This window comes from Octopus sinensis, linkage group LG4 (assembly GCF_006345805.1).
Source record: "Octopus sinensis linkage group LG4, ASM634580v1, whole genome shotgun sequence".
Lineage (NCBI taxonomy): Eukaryota > Metazoa > Mollusca > Cephalopoda > Octopoda > Octopodidae > Octopus > Octopus sinensis.
In genome coordinates this window covers 131,117,027-131,134,526 of record NC_043000.1, presented here as the reverse complement: position 1 = coordinate 131,134,526, position 17,500 = coordinate 131,117,027, and the positions used below count along the sequence as shown (strand labels likewise).

Below are 17,500 nucleotides of genomic sequence, written 5' to 3'. Positions count from 1 at the left end.
TTTGACTAAAGGTGGTGCTCCAGCATGGCTGCAGTCAAATGACTGAAACAAGTAAAAGAGTAAAAGAGAGTAAGAGAGCACATTTGGTATATAAGGAAAATGAAGCTGACTCTCCTTTTTTCTCTCACTTTCTTTTTCTCCTTTTCCCAGCCTTATTTCTCTGTCTCTCATTCAGATTCTTCTACCTTCAGCACATTGCCTCTCTCTCTCTCTCTCTCCCCTCTCTCTCTCTCTTTTTCTCCCTCCCCCTCTCTCTCTTATCTCTCCCATGTACTTGCTGTTCCACATAGCAAACAGAATTGAAAGGCAAGGTTCATTAGAAGTAGACAAGCTGAAAATAACAGACATGTAAACAAAATTACATCAACACACACATACAAAACACAATTTACCTATACAGATAAATGCAAACCTTTACACACACGTACAAACACATGCTGATGATTAAAAATCTCTACACATGTACATACATGTGCAGATGAACACAAACCCTCCACAGGAGTGGCTGTGTGGTAAGTAGCTTGTTTACCAACCACATGGTTCCAGCTTCAGTCCCACTGCGTGGCACCTTGGGCAAGTGTCTTCTACTATAGCCTCGGGCCGACCAAAGCCTTGTGAGTGGATTTGGTAGACGGAAACTGAAAGAAGCCCGTCGTATATATGTATATATATATATATGCGTATGTGTGTTTGTGTGTCTGTGTTTGTCCCACAAGCATTGCTTGACAACCGATGCTGGTGTGTTTATGTCCCCGTTACTTAGCGGTTCGGCAAAAGAGACCGATAGAATAAGTACAGGGCTTACAAAAGAATAAGTCCCGGGGTCGATTTGTTCGATTAAAGGCGGTGCTCCAGCATGGCCGCAGTCAAATGACTGAAACGAGTAAAAGAGTAAAAGAGTAATATTCACATCAATATATTAATACCAGTTCAGATATTACTCTTTTACTTGTTTCAGTCATTTGACTGTGGCCATGCTGGAGCACCGCCTTTTAGTTGAGAAAATCGACCCCAGGATTTGTTCTTTGTAAGCCTAGTACTTATTCTATCGGTTTCTTTTGCTGAACCGCTAAGTTACAGGGACGTAAGCACACCAGCATCATTTGTCAAGTGATGTTGGGGGGACAAACACAGACACACAAACATATACACACACACACACACATATATATATACATACATATATAAGACGGGCTTCTTTCAGTTTCCGTCTACCAAATCCACTCACAAAGCTTTGGTCGGCTGAGGCCATAGTAGAAGACACTTGCCCAAAGTGCCACGCAGTGGGACTGAACCCACAACCATGTAGTTCGTAAGCAAGGTACTTACCATACTGTGCACACAGTCTTTACATAACTATATAGGCAAACACCCACACACACATGAATGCACACACACATGCAAACACACACACACACACACAAACGCACGTACACACACACAAATGCACGTACACAAACACACACACACACACACACACACACACACACCAGACACATTTTTTTTTTCTGTGAGATAATCAAAGTAGAACTGTCTGTGACCTTTGCAACCCTCTCAGACTGGCGAGACTGATGTGAGCCTTTGTAACTTGACATATACAAGAAAAATCTTTGGAGATTTGGGAATTCCAGAAGTTTGCTGTATTGGGGGAGGAAGGACTGGGTAAGATTTTGAGGCTGGATCTGAGAGATAAGATGCAGTAGATGTTACAACAGGGTGGAGGTATATGTAGATAAGGAAGAATAAATATGCAAACAATTAGACACACACACACACACGTGTATACAAACACTCATCAAAGTAGATAATGTAGAGAACAGGCAACACCCCACTCTCTCTTACTCTTTATTAATTTCTTACTCTCCTCTCTCTCTCTCTCTGTAAAAGTATGTATCATATATAGACAAGGATCTTTCTATCTCTCTGTCTATCTGTCTATGTATGTATGTATGTATGTATGTATGTATGTATGTATGTATGTATGTATGAATGTATGTATGTATATATGTATGTATGTATCAATCTATCTATTTATCCATCTATCTATCTATCAATCTATCTATTTATCCATCCATCCATCCATCCATCTGACCGTCCGGCCGTCCATCTGTCTGCCTGTCTGTCTGTCCATCCATCCATCCATCCATCCATCTATCTATCTATCTCTCTGTCTGTCTGTCTCTCTGTCTGCTTGTGTGCATGTGTCTATGTGTGTGTGTAGAGAGAGAGAGAGAGAGATGGATATATCCGCTAAAGGATCATGATTTCCCCCCACTGAACAGGACACTGGTCTATCACTGGATTACTCCTTTTTGCCCGCTGAGTGAACTTGAGCAAAGTGAAATGAAATGTTTTGTCCTAAAACTCAACTCGTTACCTGGTCCAGAAATCAAAGCCCCAAACATGAGTGCAAGACCCTACCACTAAGCCATGCACCTCCACATACACACACACACAAAAGTATGCATGTTAATGTGTATGTGTCTTTGTGCATGTGTGTGTATTTAATTGTAAAATGTACACATGTCCATACAAATACATATGAGGTTATATCTAATGGCAGACAAAAGTTCACACACATATTAGTTTGTTATACTTAACTGTAGTGAATAGACTTAAGTCTGCACACACATAGTGTCCCAAAAGTAAGGAAATATTTTGGAGAATAATAGGAAGTTAGAAAATAAGTACCGTAAATCCTCGAGTATAATCCGCGTTTTTTTCCCAAAATGTAAAGGTAAAAATCCCTAGTGCGTACTATATACGAGGTTAAAAATAAAAAATATTTTCTAAGCAATGTCCAAGTCTCTATTTGCTGTCCGGCAATGTTTATTCAGATGCATTTTGTGATGTCGGGCGCGAAAATGCCTTAAGCTAAGCCTGAAAGTAATGAAGTCATAAAAGAATCATCCATAATTTGCAATAAGCAACATTTATTAAAATAAAAGTATTCAGAACACAGAATAACATGCAACAAAAACAATTTGCAAGCATATTTACATTCCCATATAACAGTTAAGAACATCGCCATTATTGTATTATGCATGCGCGGAAGTGTTTGTTCGACTAGGTGCTGCTGGCTTAATTACGCACGACTCAAGTTAGAGAAGGAGTGTGTATTATACACAAGGTTTAGGTTTTTCAGAGGTACAACCCCCTAAAAATCACCTGTGTATTATACTCAAGGCCAGGCTATACTCGAAGATTTACGGTATATGTATTTTATATAGAATTGAAAATGATAAAGAATATGAAGCTTGAGCCCCAACACTTTCAATATATTGTCTAATTACATCAACATGAACCTCACTGCCATCACCACTATCATCAGCACTGCCACTGCTGCCATCACCATCGTCACTGCCACCAGCGCTACCGCTGCCACCGACCCCAGGACTTATTCTTTGTAAGCCTAGTACTTATTTTATCAGTCTCTTTTGCCGAACTGCTAAGTTACGGGGGCCTAAACACACCAGCATTGGTTGTCAAGCAATGTTGGGGGGACAAACACACACACACACACATATATATATATATATTTCTTTACTACCCACAAGGGGCTAAACACAGAGGGGACAAACAAGGACAGGCAAACGGATTAAGTCGATTACATCGACCCCAGTGCGTAACTGGTACTTAATTTATCGACCCCGAAAGGATGAAAGGCAAAGTCGACCTCGGCGTAATTTGAACTCGGAACGTAAAGACAGACGAAATACGGCTACGCATCTCGCCCGGCGTGCTAACGTTTCTGCCAGCTCGCCGCCTGTATATATATATACATATATACGATGGGCTTCTTTCAGTTTCCGTCTACCAAATCCACTCACAAGGCTTTGGTCAGCCCAAGGCTATAGTAACGCACGTTTGCCCACAGTGCCATGCAGTGAGACTGAAGCTGGAACCATGTGGTTGGTAAGCAAGCTACTTACCACACAGCCACTCCTGCACCTAATACTATTGACTTTAGCACTTGATTAGTATTTTATTTTATTTTAAGGCGGCGAGCTGACAGAAATGTTAGCACGCCGGGCAAAATGCTTAGCGGTATTTCGTCTGCGTTACGTTGTGAGTTCAAATTCCACCGAGATCGACTTTGTCTTTCATCCTTTCGGGGTCGATAAATTAAGTACCAGTTACGCACTGGGGTCGATGCAAATCGACTTAATACCTATGTCTGTCCTTGTTTGTCCCCTCTGTGTTTAGCCCCTTGTGGGTAATAAAGAAATAGGTATTTTATTTTTCCCACTTTGGAAGAAAGAAAGCCAAAGCTGACCTTAGCAGCATTTCAACTCAGAATGTAAAGAGTCAAACAAAATACTGTTTATGTGTTTTGTCTGATGCTCTAATGATTCTGTTACCTCACTGCTTTGTTGTTGCTATTGTTGTGATGATAGTGATGATGGTGGTGGTGGTGGTTTCAAATTTTGGCATTATGCCAGAGAATTTCTAGGGAAGGGAGTAATCAATTGTTTAGACCCTACTACTTGACTGGTACTTTATTTTATTAAACCTGAAAGGAGGAAAGGTATGTTAGGGAAGGCCACATTGCTGCTAAAAACTAAGACACACACACACACACACCACACACACACACACATGCACACACACACACACACACACACACAAGGACACAAATGCATGCACATGTAAGGATACACATCTTAGAAGAAAAGAATAGAGTAAGTGAAGTTAGAATACACACAGAAATGAAAATTGTCGCTGAACTCAGAAAGTAAAAGAGTCACAATAAAAGCTACTAAGCAATTTGTCAGATGTGCTAACGATCTTGCTAACTGGCCACCTTGATGATGATGAAGATGATGATAATACTGTTTTCTTTATTTATTGCTAAGGATTCACAAAAATCATTGGGAATGGGTCAGGACAGTACATTGAGATGTTATATAAAGAAGTGTGTAAAAAATAGAAAAAAACAAAACAACACTATAAATTCTAACAATGAATAATTTCCTCAAAAGAGGAGACTTCTTAGGGGCTACTAATGGAAACCCCACAAAACTACAGTTGTCCTAACCCCTAGAGCAAGTGCCCTCTCCACATTGTCTTCATTTAATCTACAGGTGCATAATTCATTTAATTATAGGCGCAGGAGTGGCTGTGTGGTAAGTTGCTTGCTTACCAACCACATGGTTCTGGGTTCAGTCCCACTTCATGGCACCTTCTATTATAGCCTTGGGCTGACCAAAGCCTTGTGAATGGATTTGGTAGACGGAAACTGAAAGAAGCCCGTTGTATATATGTATATGTATATATATATATAAGAGTGTGTATATGTTTGTGTGCCTGTGTTTGTCCCTACCAACATCACTTGACAACCGATGCTGGTATATTTACGCCCTCGTAACTTAGCGGTTCGGCAAAAGAGACCGATAGAATAAGTACTAGGCTTACAAAGAATAAGTCCTGGGGTCGATTTGCTTTACTAAGGGCAGTGATCCAGCATGGCTGAAGTCAAATGACTGAAACAAGTAAAAGAGTAAAAGAGATTCATGTTCAGAGGAGGCCTAATTACTCGGACCATTCCCCAACCTTTCAACGAAATTGCTGGGAGGCAGCACTTTCTTCACTACTTTCACTTACCTTTTTCAAGTTGAACTTGAAAAAGTTGATGAGGGTATGGCCTAAGTAAAAAGTATCTGTCTTCAGCTCTTTCAGCCTGATCCATCACACAACCTCCTTCACTAAGGCCACCAGACAAATAAACACAGCTTGTTCTTCCCAGCCAAAGGAAGGTGGTGGGACAATCTTCAGAATGAACTGAGCTGATAGCCAGATCTCTCCTCCATGTAACAGCAGGTGTTCAACAGAAACAAAGCGGTGGGCTGGCAGAAATGTTAGCACGCCGGGCAAAATGCTTTGCGGTATTTCGCCCGCCGCTACGTTCTGAGTTCAAATTCCACCAAGGTTCACTTTGCCTTTCATCCTTTCAGGGTCAATTAAATAAGTACCAAAGTACCAGTTATACACTGGGGTCGATATAATCGACTTAATCCATTTGTCTGTCCTTGTTTGTCCCCTCTGTGTTTAGCCCCTTGTGGGCAATAAGCAAATAAGAAACCTACAAATCAACAATGCTTGGGCACTGGACAAGAGTAGTAATTGATAATTTCTGTTGTTCTTCTTGTTGTTGTTACAGTTGTACTTTTAAAGATTAGCAAGCATTGAGATTATACATATCAATTTTGCCTGTTTTGTTGAGACAGATTTAATCTTTAGTTCAGACTAACAAGCATAGGTGATATATGTGTGTGTGTGTGTGTGTGTGTGTGTGTGTGTGTGTATGAATGTGTGTGTGTATGTGTGTGTGTATATATATATATATATATATATATATATATATACATATATTTTTATATATATATATATATATATATATATATACACACAATAAGTATGTGTGTATATTATCAAGATAATAATCCTAGTCATGACAAAGTTTCTCAGGATGTCAAAGTACTCCTACAGTATGAGTATCTGAGTACTGGTGGTCGGTGTAGGAGAAACGACACAGTTGCTTTATCATAAAAAGTGTGTTGTTTCACCTCCATAGTGTTCTTATTTGTTTTGTCTTCTCTTTCAGTATAAAAGAGCTGGGTTACTTACCAGCTGCACAATGTAACCTACAACTTAGCTGGTACTGTAAATGTACCAGTGGTAAGTGTACTGTTAGTAAACAATGATTATTTGTAAACATGTAAATAGTTTCATTAATTTTTGCATGCTTAAATTACCTTCATATATTGATGTATTTTGGGATGGTCATTTTATTTATTCTTTTACTCTTTTACTTGTTTCAGTCATTTGACTGCGGCCATGCTGGAGCACCACCTTTAGTCGAGCAAATTGACCCCCAGGACTTATTCTTTGTAAGCCTAGTACTTATTCTATCGGTCTCTTTTGCTGAAACGCTAAGTTACGGGGACGTAAACACACCAGCATCGGTTGTCAAGCGATATTGGGGGGACAAACACACACATATATGTACATATACATATATATGATGGGCTTCTTTCAGTTTCCGTCTACTAAATCTACTCACAAAGCTTTGGTCGGCCTGAGACTATAGTAGAAGACACTTGCTCAAGGTGCCATGCAGTGGGACTGAACCGAGAACCTTGTGGTTGATAAGCAAGCTACTTACCACATAGCTACTCCTGAGCCTGTATTATTTATTTTTTTTGCAAAAAACACATGCAATATATTTTTTCTTCACCCATTTATCACTGTTATTTTATTATTTTAATGCCTGTCCATTGTCTGGAAATCTTTCATCACACATCTGTGACCCCTTCAGCAACACTTTTCCTTACTGTGTGTGTTCTTGCTTCACTTACTCGATTCTTTTCTTCTAAGATGTGTATCCTTATGTGCACACGCATGCATTTGTGTCTTTGTTTGTTTGCTTGTGTGTGTGTGTGTGTGTGTGTGTGTGCATGTTTGTGTGTGTGTCTTAGTTTTTAGCAGCAGTGTGGCCTTCCCCTGACGTACCTTCATATACATATATGTATACTTCTTTCTTTCTTTTCTCCTTGTCTTCCTTCCCCTTATCCCTCCCTTCCTTATTACTACCCTTGGCTTGTCTGTCGACTTGTGGAGATAAAGCTTGTATATTTGGTTCCATCACAGAGGCTTACATCAAGTGTCTGGAGGAGGTAGTGCAGTACTGAGTCAAGAAGGTGGCTGCTGGAAGACCTTATCTCTGGCAACAGAACGCTGCACCATGCCACACAAGTAGCAGATGCCAGGCATGACTGTCAGACAATTTCTGTGACTACACCAACCCTAACATCTGGCCACCTAACTCCTCAGACTACAAACCCCTTGATTATTATGTGTGGGGTGCAGTTGAGCAAAAGACCAACGAAACTTGTAACACCAAAGATGAACTGAAGGCAAGGATTATGGCAGCATGCCAGTGCTGCCAAACTGGCTCCTGTACAGGTAGCACCTAAAAAACACCTTTTGAGCATGGTCGTTGTCAGAACTGCCTGACTGGCCCTTGTGCCGGTGGCATGTAAAAGTACCCACCACACTCTCAGAGTGGTTGGCATCAGAAAGGGCATCCAGCTGTAGAAACTTTGCCACATCAGATTGAACCTGGTGCAGCCTCTGGCTTACTAGTCCTCAGTCAAACTGTCCAACCCATGCCAGCATGGAAAGTGGACGTTAAACAATGATGAGGATGATGATGATGAGACTGTCCAGAAGAGTTGCAGGAGATTCCAAAGTTGTCTGGAGGCCATGGTTGAGACCAATGGTGATTTGATTGAGTAAGCTTACTCTTTAGTATTTCAAACATTTTTAATGGAATTTTGGTAAATATATCTGTTAAAATAAGAGTCAGTATTATCTTCATTTTTGCATAATGTAGACACAGTTTATTCACCGCACCCTATATATATATATATATATATATATTATATATATATATATATTCATATATTTATATTTATGTGTGAGTGTGTGTATTATGATATATATACACAATATATACACAATTAAGATTCAGTTGAATTAGTTACTTAAATCAAGGAACCTTATTAGGTCAAAATAATTTGCACGCCCAAACAATACCACATGAATATCAAACTCTGTGCAGGAGTATTTGCATCCAATATTCTTGCAGCGTATGCAAGACCCAACTTAGTGAAGATATCTGCACTTGGTTGTTCAGACATGTACTTTACACAAAAATACTTTCTATAATATTTCTGAAGTGCACAATCTAGGGTAGATGAAGGAAATATAAATGAGTGACAAAAATGAACAGGTGTCAATTCATTATGCTCATTTCAAGTGACTTCTTTAATTGATTAATAAAAACATTACATCATTGTAAAGAAACCATTTTCTTCAGATAATGGAAATTGTAGTTAAGATACCCATGCCGGTGACAAGTACCATCTAAATGTGGCAGTTGCCAGTGCCACCTGACTGGCTTCTGTGTCGGTGACATGTAAAAGCACCAACCGATCATGGCCGTTTGCCAGCCTCATCTGGCCCCTATGTCGGTGGCACATAAAAAGCACCCACTACACTCACGGAGTGGTTGGCGTTAGGAAGGGCATCCAGCTGTAGAAACACTGCCAGATGAAATTGGAGCCTGGTGCAGCCTCCTGGCTTCCCAGACCCCGGTCGAACCATCCAACCCATGCTAGCATGGAAAATGGACGTTAAACGATGATGATGATGATGATGATTGCATAGACTTCAAACAAAAAGGTCAAACAATCTGCTTAAATATTGAGCTTAAATGTTTACACTGATTCTGCTGCTATATCTTTGACAGAATGTAAAGAAAATAGTGTGAATGTATGACAGAATTATTTATAATATAAATGTGTAGAAAATAGTGTATATCATGTTGCACTATTAAAATTTAGAGGTTAGCAAAGGTTATAGTGGCGGGAGTAAATAACTGAAGATAATGACCTATTTACCAACACCGTGAAGTCTACCTTAAAGAAGGTTGTCATCAATCGGCTAGACTGAAATATTTTGGGAGTAACTGTATTCTAGTCAATGGTGATATATTAATTAGTGCCATGATAGCCTACAAGACTAACAATATACTGGAACAATATATCCGGTGGTGGTGGTGGTGGGGGGGGGGGCGGGGTTGTCAACACCAAAGGGATAAGGCTTGCGGTAGTAATAAGGGAATGCAGGATGAGGAATGGGTGATATTGGAAGAAAGAAGGATAGGAAGAGCTAATAGTATTTCTTTTGATTACCATACTAAAGGGGAAAGTAATGAAAGACTTCAAAAATAAATATTAGAAATTAGGGGTGGAGTTTAAAATCAGAGAAATACTAGAGGGAACACATTGTAACTTAGCATATATATAATGTTAAAGTGAAAATATCAATAAATATATGGATGATGGTCAGAAATTAAACTTAAATACTATTAAGGGGTTACTTTAAGATATAGGAGAGTAATAAGGCTTTTTTGAACTGTAGTGTATAGAATATCTTTGTAAAATATTATATGATGAATGTATAACAGAATTACTCTTTTACTTGTTTCAGTCATTTGACTGAGGCCATGCTGGAGTACTGCCTTTAGTCGAGCAAATCAACCCCAGGACTTATTCTTTGTAAGCCTAGTACTTATTCTATCGGTCTCTTTTGCCAAACAGTGGTCACGGCCCATGTTTCCCTGCCATGTAGCATGGCTGTTCATACACATGCATCATACAGTCTACCTTTTACTCTGAGCAAGAGGCCCTTTGTCACCAGTAGAGGTAAGAGCTCTCTGAACTTTGCCCAGGCTAATCTTATTCTAGCAGCTACACTTTCAGCGCACTCCTCCTTGCTACTGACTTGGTCACCTAGGTAACGGAAACTATCAACTACTAGTTTTTATCCCTGTAATGTGGCGGAAGTTGTTCTCTGTACATTTTCAGTGTTTATTGCTCCTGATCATCTGCCACATACAAAAATTATCTTCCCAGTTAGCCTTATGTATGTATGGATGAGCGTATGTATGTGTGTGTGTGTGTGTGTGTTGTGTGTGTGTGTGTGTGTGTGTGTGTGTGTGTGTGTGTGTGTGTGTGTGTGTGTGTAAGTGTGTGTGTAAGTGTGTGTGTGTGTGTTAAGTTAAGTTAATTTTTTGGCTCAAAAAGCAAAAAGCAAGGCCATGTAGGGGGACATGAAGTTATGTACAGGTAGCTCGTCCGGCAGCTTATTCCACGGATCCGCAACCCGATTGTCACCTCCACCTTTTTTTTCTTATTATTTCCTATTTTCTTAAAAGTTGCCAACGAAATGTTTATAAATTTGACCAAGGTCAGTCAATAGGTGCCTGGGAGACTGACAGTAGCCTTTAGTACAATGTGAAATATTCAGTAGTATTTCAACAGGACATTAGAACTAAGGCATGCAAAACTGAAAGACTAGAACCGTTTATTCCTATTCCCTCAATCAGATCGCTTCTCCTCCTACACTGCAAATAACAAATTGAATTTTCTGCACTAACAAGTTTCACGCCTGCAGCATTCACCAAAGTGACAGGTGTTTAGTGTAACAATATGTTTGATTGTTTGTTATGTTTAAAACTTCAGCCAGGAAAGTAAACATTTAAAGCTATAGCTTCTCCTTCACTCTTTGTTCAGCTCTTTCATTTATTTATTCTCCTTTCCTTTCTTTTTCAGCTTTTCACTGACTTTCTCTAAATACTGTGAATAAACAAGTGCTTCTATAGATTTTCTATAGATTTTTTTCAGTTCAATTCAGCTTGATGTGTTTTTTTGAGTATACAAATATGAGGAAGAGTTAGGGTTTAATAAAAGCTTCTTTCATTAGGCACACGACACACTGTGTTGTTTGCCTAATAAAATAACAAGGGGAAGATTGTACAATTGTGTGACATTCATGCTTTTTCAAAGACATTTAAAAAAAAAAAAACAGGAAATATGTTTAGAGTAAACTGTAGCAAATTTATGATTTTGATATCTGTGGCAAACTTTGAACTTGTGACCGACAAACATAGTTGTTTCATGCCACTTAGAAATGATAGACAGAAGAAACATGTAGAATGTCTAATTGACATGTTGGTAAACTATAGATTTATGACGTCAGACATACGGTACCATTGTGTCATTGTATCAGTATGCTGCTTCTCTGTAACAATGTGAGTTATGCAGAGGAAGGAAGGATATGTTGAATGTGTGGTTGAGGTGTTGGGTTACAAGCTCATAAATCAAAAGTCAAAAACCTTTCAATTTCTGGCTGTTGCCCTCACCTACCTCTGCAATAGCAGCTTCCATTCTGCAAATGTTCCTAAGACACACATAGAAAACAATAACTGATGCTGTTGCATCTTCTCCACTCAACTGTGCCTTTATGAGCTAATAAAAGAGCCTCTGTGCAGTCACTGCACATGCTAGAAATAGCAACAAAGTCTCCCTCAAAATGCACTCTACCATCTTAAAATGAGGAAATCAGGAAGACACAATCACCACCACCACCACCACCCACCACCACCACCACCATCATCATCATCATCATCATCATCATCATCATCATCGTCATCATCATCATCATCATCATCATCGTTTAACATCTGCTTTCCATGCTAGCATGGGTTGGACGATTTTGACTGAGAGCTGGCGAACCAGATAGCTGCACCAGGCTCCAATCTTGATCTGGCAGAGTATCTACAGCTGGATGCCCTACACAGCAGCCACCATCATTACCATCAGCAGAAGCAACATTAAATTAAAATTCTGTATCATTAGATTAAATGTTTATTGTATGCCAGTCTATATTGTCTTCAGGTAAGGGTACACTGGGCAGTTGTCTGGAGACCTATCAGGTCTTGTGGGTCTAATGCTAATCTATGTATGCAGTGGGATGCTCTCAATAAATAAATGCTATAGGTCCCTGTACATTGTTTTGCTTGGTTTATCTCCCCTTCTTCCTTGTTCTCCTGTGTGACCCCTCTGTCCGGCATTCACCATGATAGATTGCTAGCCATTACACTAGCCATAAGGTGGTGAGCTGGCAGAAACGTTAGCATGCCAGGCGAAATGCCTAGCATTATTTCATCTGCCATTACGTTCTGAGTTCAAATTCTGCCAAGGTCAACTTTGCCTTTCATCCTTTCGGGGTCAATAAATTAAGTACCAGTGGAGCACTGGAGTCGATGTAATTGACTTAATCCCTTTGTCTGTCCTTGTTTGTCCCCTCTATGTTTAGCCCCTTGTGGGCAATAAAGAAATATGATAGATCGCTAGCCATTACACATTCTTTATTTTCTCTCCTTGTTTCTTTCTGTGTTCCTTTCTGTGGAAGAACATAAGCTTGAAACGTTAAAGACTTTTTCACTCCCTGAGCATTAAACTAATACATCTGTTTGTTGTCAACACCACCTGTCTTCGTCTTTCGTTTTTTTTGTGAATTCCCCACTTTATAACTATGAAATGTGGGCAACTAATATGATGGAAGTGCAGTGACTGTGAAAGAATACAATCCAGTCATGATGATGATGATGAATACAATCTGACCCCTCTTTTTCTACCTCCACCAATATCTTTTCTTTATACTTGAGTATAATGCTACTAACTAATTATACTGTAGTGGGACTGAACCCAGAACCAAGTGGTTGGAAAACAATCTAGTTACCACACATGCCACAGATGCATCTATTAATGAATGTAATATTAATCAACCAACATTTTTTGGTTTATTACTATAAGTACTCTAGCACCCACTTTGCAAAATATAACTTTAATCTACTTTCCATAAAAATTCATCATTGGTTCAAACCCTCATTCTCTCTCCAAACCTCTACTTCCCCTACTCTGAAAATTCTTACAAACTAATTAAGACCCATGATAATTATGTGACCTACTTAATAGATTATGTGACACAGGGCAACTTACTAAGTAAAGCTAGTCCTCACTAATAGACCATTTCCCTCAGAAGTACTATTGGCTTTATCAAGTACTTCTGATAAAGTCAAGAGTACATCTGAGGGAGCCTCAATATGGCCACTTAACCTGCTAGAAATAGTAACCTAATCTGCCCTTAAATTGCACCTGATAATCTTAAATTTAGAAAGGCATTGAACAAATGAAGCAAAGTAGTCTTTGATTTAGAAAAAACACAGATGAGATGATCAAAGCTGGAACACATTTGAGGACATGTCTGCTCCATTGATGGTGAAGACCACTTTTTCACATAGATTCATAAAACACACACACACACACACACAGAGGTACATATATTCACATATACTATAACAGAGAGAGAGAGAGAGAGAAGGGGGATTGTATGATGGTTGTGGCGATGGTGGTGAGGTTGGGTGGGATGAGTTGTGGTAGTAGTGGTGGTGATGATGGTAGTTGAAGTTGTGAAGATGGTGGTGGTTGTGATGGTGGTCGTTGTGATGGTGGTTGGTTGTGATGCTGATGGTGGTGGTTGGTGATGATAATAGTGAAAGTGGTTGAACTTGTTGGCAGTGCTAGTATACAACAATGTCATTACTCTCCATTGTTTACCAGTGGAATGGAAGTGTCCCAGAAGAGAGAGCAGTCTGGTTAGAAAGAAGCTGCAGGTTGATGTTTAATGCATTATGGTCATCTAGTTTTATTCTCTGTCAGTTAAATGATGTTTCTGCTGTGCACCACAACAAGGACAATGGAAAAAGATCAGATTGTGACAAACACGAAAGTATTTCTCATCTCTCTTTAATTGTTAAGATCTTTGCTTAAACCATTGTATTGACAGAATAATTAATCAATATCCAGTTGATGGACATTCTTGTCTACATAGAGAATCTGAGTACCTACAGATCAAGTCATGATATAAGGCAGTGCTTCTCAAACTATCTTATGTGGCTTACTGGCAGATTTTTTTTCCCAATGTGCCAGGGACTGGTGATATTTCTTAATAATATTAATTTATACTGGAAACAATATATATAAAGAATATAATAAAAGTTGAGTGGAGGCACGTGGCTTAGTGGTTAGGGTATCAGCATCATGATCGTTAGATTGTGGTTTCGATTCCTGGACCAGGCAACGCATTGTGTTCTTGAGCAAAACACTTCATTTCACGTTGCTCCAGTCCACTCAGCTGGCAAAAATGAGTAACGTTGCGATGGACTGGCATCCCATCCAGCTGGGGAACAATACGCTATAGAAACCGGGCCCATGAACCTAGCTAGGCTTTAAAAGGACACATAAAAAAAAATAAAAGTTGACAATTTTTAAATCTTATATATATTCTGTAAACAAATAACACAAAATTACTTAAGCATTTTATAAGCATTTTGTAATGTTTCTTTCTTTTCTGGAAACTTGCCATGTACTAGCAGCTGATGGCTCGCAGATTGGCACCAGTCCACAGACCATCATTTTCAGTAGCACTGATATAAAGGATATGTCTATCAGTTTGTACTGATGAGTTCCATAACCCATTTGGTTTCAGGGTTCTTACAGAAGGACTTGCTTGAGAGTTAAGTGTCCTGGCCATGTATATGATGCAATGTTGGCAACTGGACATTAAGTATTGTTCTCTTATCTAGTATCAGATGCTATGCATGCTGAATAAACTTACTGGAACTTTCTGCTCTAAAAGACATTTGGTAGAAATCTGTAAGCCAAATGTGGAGACAATCCTAGCCAGATTAGCTTCAGCATGTGAGTTGCCATTGAAATCCACTCCCTTCTATTAAATCTGTCATAAACATCAGCACCACTACTTTTGGAAATGGGATATCATCATGAATAATTAACCCTTTCATTACCGGCTCTGGCTCTATAGTTCAAATGTCTTGTTTTCATAAGTTTTGAATTAAAATCTTCCACCAAACCTTAGTCAAAATTTATGTTCCTAACACAAGTTGAATGATAACTAAATTATTTTACTAATTTCTTTGTTATATTTAAAGTAATTGAAAGAAACACAGAGCATCTCAAAATAAATACAGTAATGAAAGGGTTAAAGGACATTTTTGCATATGGCAGTCTGTCATTGATACAGGAACAAACTTGATGTGACATTAAATACTAAGATAGATATCTAAAAGATAGTAACAGTTGCCCTTTAGGTAAGCCAATGAGGAGACAGTCTATGCAGTTGCTTGGCTACTAGATATAGCAACCAAATTTCCATTTAATCATTCTCAACCATTGAGTAAAAGAATGTAGTCCTAGATACTCTAAAAAGTTGGAAGGGCACAGAATGCTTTTTATCATAGGTGTGTTTGATTGTGGGTAACTTGAAGTTAAATAACAACCACCCACCAATGGGTTGTAGAGTGTTGAAGTTTGAACACAAAACACTAATAATAAAGTACTTGAAAGCTTCCAAAACAATATTTGTGAGCCATATGTGGAATCTCATACAGGGATAAGATTATGATTAGTGTCACACCCATTATCAGATACAAAATTAGAGGAATTGAAAATTTGTTTATCACCTGGATTATCATGCTGTGTTTATTCTGAAATCGTCTTGAATAAACTAGCAAGTCTAGGACAGTGAGATCCCAAAATCGCTTACATAAATAGTGTGTTGGCACTCTGTTGGTTATGACGACGAGTGTTCCGGTTGATCCGATCAATGAAACAGCCTGCTCGTGAAATTAATGTGCAAATGGCTGAGCACTCCACAGACATGTGTACCCTTAACGTAGTTCTCAGGGAGATTCAGCGTGACACAGAATGTGACAAGGCTGGCTCTTTGAAATACAGGTACAACAGAAACAGGAAGAAAGAGTGAGGGAAAGTTGTGATGAAAGAGTACAGCAGGGTTCACCCCTGCCTGTTGGAGCGTCGTGGAGCTTTAGGTGTTTTTGCTCAATAAACACTCACAATGCCCGGTCTGGGAATTGAAACCGTAATCCTAAGACTGCAAGTCCGCTGCCCTAACCACTGGGCCATTGCGCCTCCACACATAAATAGTAGGATCTTGCTTGATTCCAGCTACAAGCAGAAGGAAATTATGAAGACCAGGTAATTGAATGATAAGGTTTGGGACACACTGTTTTATGAGTGGGAAGTGTTGAGACAGACACATATGTTTCAGGAGATTCTTCTCAGAGTCTGTAAAACAGAGTTTCCAGTATTTTGGCATGGATTAGAAGAGTTCACCAGAATAGCATGACATGGCATTAATGATAGAAAACTTTTACAGAGTTACTATATTAAAGGCTGGCAAAAATCCACATCTGTTGGCAGAAATCAACATGTTTTAATATGAATTCACATGGGTTGATATAGATCTAAATGTATAGACATAGACTAAAATGTGTTGGCATAGACCCACATGGACTGACACAAACCTGTATATATTGATATAGACCCTCATATGTTGATATAGCCTCATATGCATTAATATTGTGCTACAGGCGTAGGAGTGGCCGTGTGGTAAGTAGCTTGCTTACCAACCTCATGGTCCAGGTTCAGTCCCACTGCCTGGCACCTTGGGCAAGTGTCTTCTACAATAGCCTTGGGCTGACCAAAGCCTTGTGAGTGGATTTGGTAGACAGAAACTGAAAGAAGCCTATTGTATATATATGTGTATGTGTGTGTGTATGTGTGTGTGTGTTTGTGTGCCTATGTTTGTCCCCCCAACATCGCTTGACAACCGATGCTGGTGTGTTTACGTCCCCGTAACTTAGCGGTTCGGCAAAAGAGACCGATAGAATAAGTACTAGGCTTACAAAGAATAAGTTCTGGGATCGATTTGCTTGACTAAAGGTGGTGCTCCAGCATGACTGTAGTCAAATGACTGAAACAAGTAAAAGAGTATATGTTTGCATAGATGAACATCTGTTGGAGCAGACACACAAGCGTTGTCATAAACTCACATCTCTTGATATAGATTCATGTGTGTTGACATAAACCCACATGTATTGACAAGCACCTGCATGTATTAGCACAGACATAAATATGTTGACATTGAGCCACATAGTTTGTCTCAGATGATATAGACTTACACAAGCCCACATGTGGTAGCATAA

The 17,500-nt window shown here is 39.3% G+C and overlaps 1 protein-coding gene across 3 annotated transcripts in view; it reads right to left on the bottom strand.

Moving 5' to 3' along the window:
- The window catches only part of LOC115211092 (serine/threonine-protein phosphatase 6 regulatory ankyrin repeat subunit A), an 86,321-nt gene that overhangs the window by 50,508 nt on the left and 18,313 nt on the right, over positions 1 to 17,500 (bottom strand). The gene's annotated exons all lie outside the window — the stretch shown is intronic.